Here is an 8,258-nt window from a genome sequence, read left to right on the forward strand (position 1 = left end):
CACCATCACGGATAGGCACTTTCCTGTTCAAACTCCACTTTAAGCATGAGTGTCAGGGCATGAGGGTGGAGGGTGGGACTTCTGACCCATTTGTGCTACTCTACATGGCTACAATAGTGCATTAGGATAACATCTGAAGAGGGCTTTGGTTAGATACCAAAGGAATAAGCTGCAGTCTAGCAGGCTTCTTCATACAGTCAAAATGGACTACTAACATGGCTTCTGACTTAAAATGCAAAGACACTTTTAAGTTGAAGGTTGTCAATATTCTTCCATGTGCACCCCCCCCCACCCAGTCTTAAAGTGCTTACCTTCAAGTGGATAAATACAGAACTGTGGACAGCTTGGAGAATGTACCACTCTGCTTAATGGTAAAACTAGCAGTGTTCAGAGCTTGATATTTATTTAGCAAATTTATTGGCCACCTGACTTCCTTAGACTCAAGGTGGTTTACATAAATTAAAACAAAAACAAGAGAAAGGGAAAAACAGATACACACACACACACACACACCCCTAAAAGCCTGTTACAATAAGTTTTCAAAAGCTTAAAGGACAGAAGGGAGGTGGCATTACACATCTCAGGAGGCAGAGTGTTCCATTTTTTATTTAACACATTTGTATACTGCCCAAAATGCAAGAATCTGAGCAGTTTACAACAAAACAATAACAAATAGAAAGGTTAAAACATCACAACTTAAAATTTATAACATTAAAACTATTAAACACAATTAAAACAATATCTAATTAAAAGCCTGAGTGAACAAATTTGTCTTGACTGCCCTTTTAAAAGATGTAAGAGATGGGGAGCTCTTATTTCAGTAGGGGCATCAGGGAGAGGGTTGTTTCCAGAAGCACCCCCAGACTGCCTACCTGCATTCCACAAGGAGGGGGCTGCAACAGCGAAGGCCCTTTCACAGGTTGGGCCCCACATAGCTCCCCTGGCCCTGGAACTCTGAGAGAAGGCTCACCTGAGATGACCCCACAGGGCGGGTCAAACCTGGATGGGAGGGGTGGTCCTGAAGGTACACAGGTGCCAAATCCTGAAGGGTTTTATAGGTGATAACCAGCACTTTGAATTGGACCCAGGAGCGAACTGGCAGCCAATGCGGCAACCTCAGCAAAGGTGAAATACAATCATATTTTCTGCTGCCCATAAGCAGCTGGGATGTGGTATTTTGGGCCAACTGAAGCTTCTGAGTCTCTTCAAAGGCAACCCCAGGCAGAACGCTTTGCAGTAGTCCAACCGAGAGGTGGTGACATGAGTCACAGTTGCCAGGGCCTGCCGGTCAAGGCAAGGCCATAGTTGGCACACCAGACAAAGCTGGACAAAGATTCCCCTGGCCATGGCTTCCACCTGCTGTTCCAGCAGGGGCCATGAGTCCAGGATGACCTCCAAATAGCAAGCCTGCTCTTTCAAGGGGAGTGTGACTCCAGCAAGGGTGACACTCAGAACCAGAATCTGGCCAGATCGAGAACTAAACAAGAGCAACTCTGTCTTGGAGGGATTAAGCCTGTTTTGGCCCATCCAAATCCTTACAGCCTCCAGACACTGGGTCAACACATTCACGGCATCCCCGGATCAACAACGTACAATTGTGTATCATCAGCATACTTATGATACCTCTCCCCAAACTGACAGATGACCTCACCCAGCAGTTTCATATAGATGTTAAAAAGCAAGGGAGCAAGGACTGAGCCCTGTGGCACTCCTCAGGAGAGAGCCCATGGGCAAGAGCACTCACCTCCAATGCAAACTGTCTGAAACCATCCACTAAGGTAGGAATGGAACCAGCACAAAACTGTGCCTCCGATTCCCAACCCCTGCAGACAATCCAGCAGGATACCATGGTTGATAGTATCAAAAGCTGCTGAGAGATCTAATAGAACCAAATGAGGCATGCTCCCCTCATCGAGGCTCTGATATAGGTCATCCGCCAGAGCGACCAATGCCATTTCCATGCTGTGCTGTGGCCTAAACCCCAACTGAAAAGGGTCAGGGAAATCTACTTTATCTAGGATTCTCAGCAATGACTTTCTCCAAAACCTTCCCCAAAAAGAGGAGGTTGGAGATAGGTCTAAAATTATCTAATATCTCTGGGTCCAGGGAAGAAGACTTCAGGAGAGGGCAGACCACTGCTTCTTTCAAAGTTAGGGAAACCTCTCCCTCCCTGAGTGATGAATTCACTAGTTCCTGGATTCAGGAGGACCTCACATGCACCCCAGCCGAACAAATCAACCAGGAGGGGCAAGGATCAAGTGAACGAGATGCCAAACTCATACCACAGAGAACCCTATCCACATCATCAACTTCCACAAGCTCAAACATATCCCAAATGACATCACAAGACAAAAGGTGTGAATAGCTTACCTAATTGCATACAAGCTCTGCTTGATTAAATGAGTGTATATATAATTCTGGCTTCCCCAAGCAAACCATAAGATGTTTGACTTTGGTTAGGCAAATGACACAGCAAGACCTAACACCATTTTAATGAGCAGCTGAGAGGGGAATGAGCTTGGGCAGAGGTGTGAAAGTGTTAAGGAAACAAACTCCTTGATGTTGGCTAGGGTGCTACTGGCAAAACCCACATGTGAACTTTGAGCAGATACTTTCATTGGCACACACTTTGGGGCTTAGCCTATAAGTCCTCAAGTATATTTGAGAGGGAAAGCCTAAAATGTAAATCAAGTTCCTCTATGATGGTTCCGTAAAGCATTATACACAGGTGGGGGGCGGGGGAGAGAGAGAGAGAAAGAGAGAGGCAATACTACAGAGTTCTTATTGTGCCTATTTGGTGGTACCCTGGTGTAGGGCAAGAGGTGCAATGTCTCATCCTTGGCAGTTGGTTGCAAGAAGTTCAGGGCTCAAGCTAGATATGGGAGTTCTGTGTGTCTTTGGAGGAGAAGGGATCTGGTTTTAATAGCAAAAGGTGTGAGGAGTGCTGAACCTTTCTTACAGCTTTTCTCATCTTATACCAGAAGTGAGCTTGGCTATCTGGTGAGGCTGCCGGGAGATTAAAGCTCCTGCCTGAACAGCAGGTGGAGGCCGTGACCAGAGGTGACTTTGCCCAGCTTCAGCTGGTCTGCCAGTTGCGGGCCTATCTCGGCTGGCAGGCCCTGGCAACAGTGACTCTTGCCCTCCTCATCTCTTGTTTGGATTACTGTAATGTGCTCTACCTGGGGTTGCCTTTGAAGGCAACCGAGCTTCAGTTGGTCCAGAATGCGGTGGCCCGCCTGCTTATGGGCACTAGGAGATATGATAGTGTGACACTTCTCTTGCGGTCGCTGCACTGGTTACCTATTTGCTTCCAGGTCCAATTCAAAGTGCTGGTTCTCACCTTTAAAACCCTTCAGGGCTTAGCACCTGTTTACCTTCAGGACCGCCTCTCCTGGCCAGTCCTGTCCCATCCTGTGAGATCCTCTCAGGTTGCCCTTCTTCCCATCCCTGGTCTCAGAGAGGTCCATAGTACTAGGGCCCATAGAAGGACTTTCTCTGTTGCTGCCCCTTCACTTTGGAATTCTCTTTCTCCCCCACACCCCCAGTTTTGGTCTGCCTTCTCCTTTTCAGCCTTTAAAACCTTATTGAAAACATTTCTTTTCTGCCAGGCATTTGCCCTATAAATCTCTTTGATGCTGTTCTTGCTTTGTACACCACTCTGAGTCTGTGGATTGGGCGCTATATTGTTTTTTAAAATAAGTTAAATAAATAAATTTCACTGTCCCTCATCCATGCACTCTTCTTAAGAACAGATTCCAACCACTCTTATGTGATGTGGACAATTCTGTACCTAAACTTAACTATTGTCACATACATACGTACCACCTTCAAAGCTCTTGCTGAAAATACTTGAAGCATGTGGAATTTCACTTGCCTCACTTATTTTTAAAGGCTTTTAAACTGCTATGTTTGCAAGATAAACGACTGGACAGTATTATGGTTTGGGGACACTTTCATGGTTTGGTTTAGTATGACTCTCTCCTTCCTTCTCAGAACTAAAGTTCTTTTTGTGTGCAGCTGAATTTTCTATCCTTGCCCTGGTGGAAGGGGAGAGGGGGAAGGTTTTTCTGTACCATTTTGCCTGTCGCCCTTCAGAGTGTAGGGTGCACCTCCCTTTGGGAGAGGAAAATAGAAAGTTTGCCTGCTTTAGACTGAGGAATTTGTGCATGGCACAAATGTTTTACCTCCTTGTCCTTGATGGAGAGGTGGGTAAAAATGGAGATTCTCATCAGAGTTGTGTCTGCTTCCATCCTTGTGTTTGCAAATGTACATATATGGACGCAAAGCCTCATCTCTAGTGAAGAGAGTTCTGTCTCCATAGTTCCCTTTAGGGGAGGCATTGCTGTAAAATAACATCATACAATTACCCAGAAAGCATTCTGGCCTTAAAACACAGACAGGTTAAGTCCTTCCAATGGAAATAAGCTTGTTGGTTACCAAAGTGAATAACTAGACACTGCGGATGTGTCTTTTAACTCTTCTCTGCACTCTTCTGTTGTACAGTTTATCACTGGGGCATAATGTGAGCTGAAGTAAACAGGCCTTTATGGAAGAGGAAAGCCTCTGCCAGGATTTAAGATGATTTTAGAGCATCTCTAAAATAAGTGGGGAAATGATGAGAGATTAGGGGACAGAGCTGGATTGTCTCGCTCACCACATTCCAGACTGTCGCAAAGCTGTTGCATGGTTTAGGAGAATAACTTAATTTGCTTGTGTTTCTCCTTCTGTCTGGCTTTATGAATTTATACAGCAAACCTTTAAAGTGCTGTTTAAATTGTGAAAGTATAACTGTCAATGCATATTTCTACCCTATACATCAAAGTAGGAAGAACAAATGTGGTCCTCCCTGCAAACAGCTGTTTTGCAATAAGTAATTGAGCTGCCATATGGACACACTCAGCATCTACTCATGTATGTTAAAATTTGGCAGGGGGTGTCGAGGTGTTGTGGTGTACTGTGGGCTGAAAAGTGGGATAAAAGTCCTTTGAATAAACTATTTCAAATTTTTAAAGTGTAGTCTAAAAGAGAGCATGTTAAAATATGCAAAAGAGGGAATAAAGTGTTCATGGCATCATCTCATAAATAGAAACTCCTTGCAGAAAACAGAATCTATTTGTTTTCTTAGCATGTTTCACTGGCTCGCTTGGATATAAGAGTTTCCTCACTGTTTAAACCATGGCTTCTTCCACTGTGCAGCAGTAACTACTAGATATTTATATATCACTCTTCAACCAAAGTTCTCAAAGCAGTTTACCTAGAAAAATAAATACATAAGATGATCCCCTGTCCCCAGAGGGCTCACATTCTAAATAGTAACTTGTTCTCAGCTAGGACCCTGCTAACTGAGCAAAGAGGCACTTTTTAAAAGTGGCGTTTCTCTTTATTTAGCAGGGGGAGAGCAACTGGCCCTATCCATCCCCAGCACAGCATCCCTCCATTAACTGTTGCTGGTGTCTATCTTGTGTTTCTTTTTTAGATTGAGACAAGATTTTAGATTGCTCCCCATTGGGGACAGGGATTTATTTTATTTTATTTCTATGTAAACTATTAGGAACTTTTTGTTGAAAAGCAGTATATAAATATTCATCGTATTCCTAGATAAATTAGCCTCCTTCGAACTATTTTTCTTGCAGTTCACAGGGTGACTATCAGTGACTGTGAGCTAAAATGTTTCAATAGCTGTTTCAATTCATACTCCACACAAGTTCAACTACACAGTATAAAACTTCATGTGTGATTTGTCATTCTGTTGATCTAAGCCTAAAGGTTTGGGGGCAGTCTCCACTTTTAATTGTCTAAACAAATGCTATAACATAACACCATAAATTATTGAGATTAAGGCAATGGAAAATGCTATTGTGCAAATTTATTATAAAAGCCACCCCAGCACTCTTCATTACAAACTTTAAGGCAGGGTTCTCAAACTTGGGTCCCCAGAATGGCCAAAAGCCATTGTGGCTGGGAAAGATGGAAACTGTAGTCCAACAACATCTGGGATCCCAAGTCTGAGAACCCCTGCTTTAAGGTATTCCTTATTCCAAGGCAGTAAACTTGCGTGCTTCCACAATAGCTCTCTACTCTGCAAATGCTATCCTCAGGTTACTCATTTTCTACAGTTAATGCAGGTGCTATTGTTGCCTAATCTATTTCATTCATTGTCTTCTATGGCGAGCTCCTCCTGTGTGTGCACACAGGCCTGACTCTACCAATAAAGCATATTGGCAGCATCAGTCTATGCTACTGATCTTCACTATTTTTAAATTGGGGCCAAACCCTTTGGCAAAAGACATTCAGTGTGAGAACCATTTTGCACTGTGCTGACTTTGGTAGGTGCACTTCCCCCAGCTCTGGGGGAGGTACCTCTAAGAGAAACATAGTCTTGTCACGCCAGATTGTTGTACCCCAACAAAGAGAGGTTCTTTTCTGGGTCAGCAAGCCAAACACATCACCAGTCAAGAAGGTTTTAAAAGGCTTTATTTTGCTCTATAGTAGCAAAAGGTCTTGGCCAGCTATCACTCAAATCCAAGACCCCGAACATACACAAACATGATATATTTATAGTCTAGGGGTTACGTGCATAGGTACTGTCCATCTTCTTTGTCTGTACTTTCTGGAAAATCCCAGCTAACTTCTACTCATGTACCTAATTCAATACATAAAACATCTTCTTATCTAGTGTCTCCTGGCCCTCCTTGGCACAGAAAAACAACTCCTTATTAGGAATCACCTAGCCCCCCTTTACACAGTCTGGTTATCTGCAGGGCAACATGGCTTTGGTCTGGTTCAGGCCTACACCACCATCACCATCTTGGAAGGTTCAAAGAGAATAGTCCTTCACAGCACTTTCCCCTTAAAGCTCTATTATGGCTGGGAACGATGGGAGTTGTAGTTCAACAGCTGGAGGGCCAAGTTTGTTTTACCTGCATTTACTCATAAGGAGCAGTACTTTGAATTTAAGATGACCTCCCTGTTTCTAATATAATGAAACTTGGGGGAAAACCTATTCTAGCCCCTGTTCTAAACAGATCTTGACCTTAAAGGGTGGTGTTGACTCGTGTGTTGTGTGGAACGGCTGTTTTAATTCTGCTTCCAGCTGTTTGTGGGAAAGAAATGAATCAACAACACTAAAAGAGTCAAGATGATGTCTGAGCAAAGATGCACATTTGTATGAATCTTATTTTCAAGGTAATGTATGGAAAGCCCAGGGGCATAGCTAGCGGAGAGGGGGCCCATGTTCACCCTTCTCCTGGCGGCCCCTCTGAGTGAGAGAGATATTGAAGAAAATAGGGAGGGGTAGAGCTAGGGGGCCTTCAGGAGCTTGGGGGTCTGGGTTCTTTGAACCCATCTGCTCAATTATAGCTATGCCCCTGGGAAAGCCCCAAGAGTGGCCTTGCTCAACACACTAGCCTGAGCTAGGGCAGCACACTAGCCTGAGTGCCACAGCATTAGGAACATAGCACTTACATTTATATACCACTGATCCAGCTTTTACATGGTTGAAGCCTATGAAGAGTTGTGTGATGTTTATTTTCTGCACATGCTATGGACACTGCCTTGAGTCTTATCATAAAAGTAAAGTGGGATATAGCAATAGCAATAGCACTTACATTTATATACCGCTCTATAGCCGGAGCTCTCTAAGCGGTTTACAATGATTTAGCATATTGCCCCCAACATTCTGGGTACTCATTTTACCGACCTCGGAAGGATGGAAGGCTGAGTCAACCTTGAGCCCCTGGTCAGGATTGAACTTGTAACCTTCTGGTTACAGGGCGGCAGTTTTACCACTGCACCACCAGGGGCTCTATAGGATGCTGCCATATACTGAGCCAGACCCTTGGTCCATCAAGCTCAGTATTGTCTACACAGACTGGCAGCGGCTTCTCCAAGGTTACAGGCAGGAAACTTTCTCAGCCCTATCTTGGAGATGCCAGGGAAGGAATTTGGAATCTAGGTGCTCTTCCCAGAGTGGCTCCATCCCCTAAGGGGAATATCTTACAGTGCTCACACATCAAGTCTCCCTTTCATATGCAACCAGGGTGGACCCTGCTTAGCTAAGGGGACAAGTCATGCTTGCTACCACAATATCAGCTCTGCTCTGTTTGGTCTTGTACTTGCAACCTAATACAGTAAAAGTATACAGTATTTACCTGAATAGAAGATAATTCTGAATGTAAGACAACCCTCTTAAAAAGTAGAGATTAAATATAGTTATACCCACATTTACTCAAAAGGAGCTGTGCTTTGAATTTAAGATG

This window comes from Hemicordylus capensis, chromosome 2 (assembly GCF_027244095.1).
Source record: "Hemicordylus capensis ecotype Gifberg chromosome 2, rHemCap1.1.pri, whole genome shotgun sequence".
In the NCBI taxonomy this organism is placed as follows: domain Eukaryota; kingdom Metazoa; phylum Chordata; class Lepidosauria; order Squamata; family Cordylidae; genus Hemicordylus; species Hemicordylus capensis.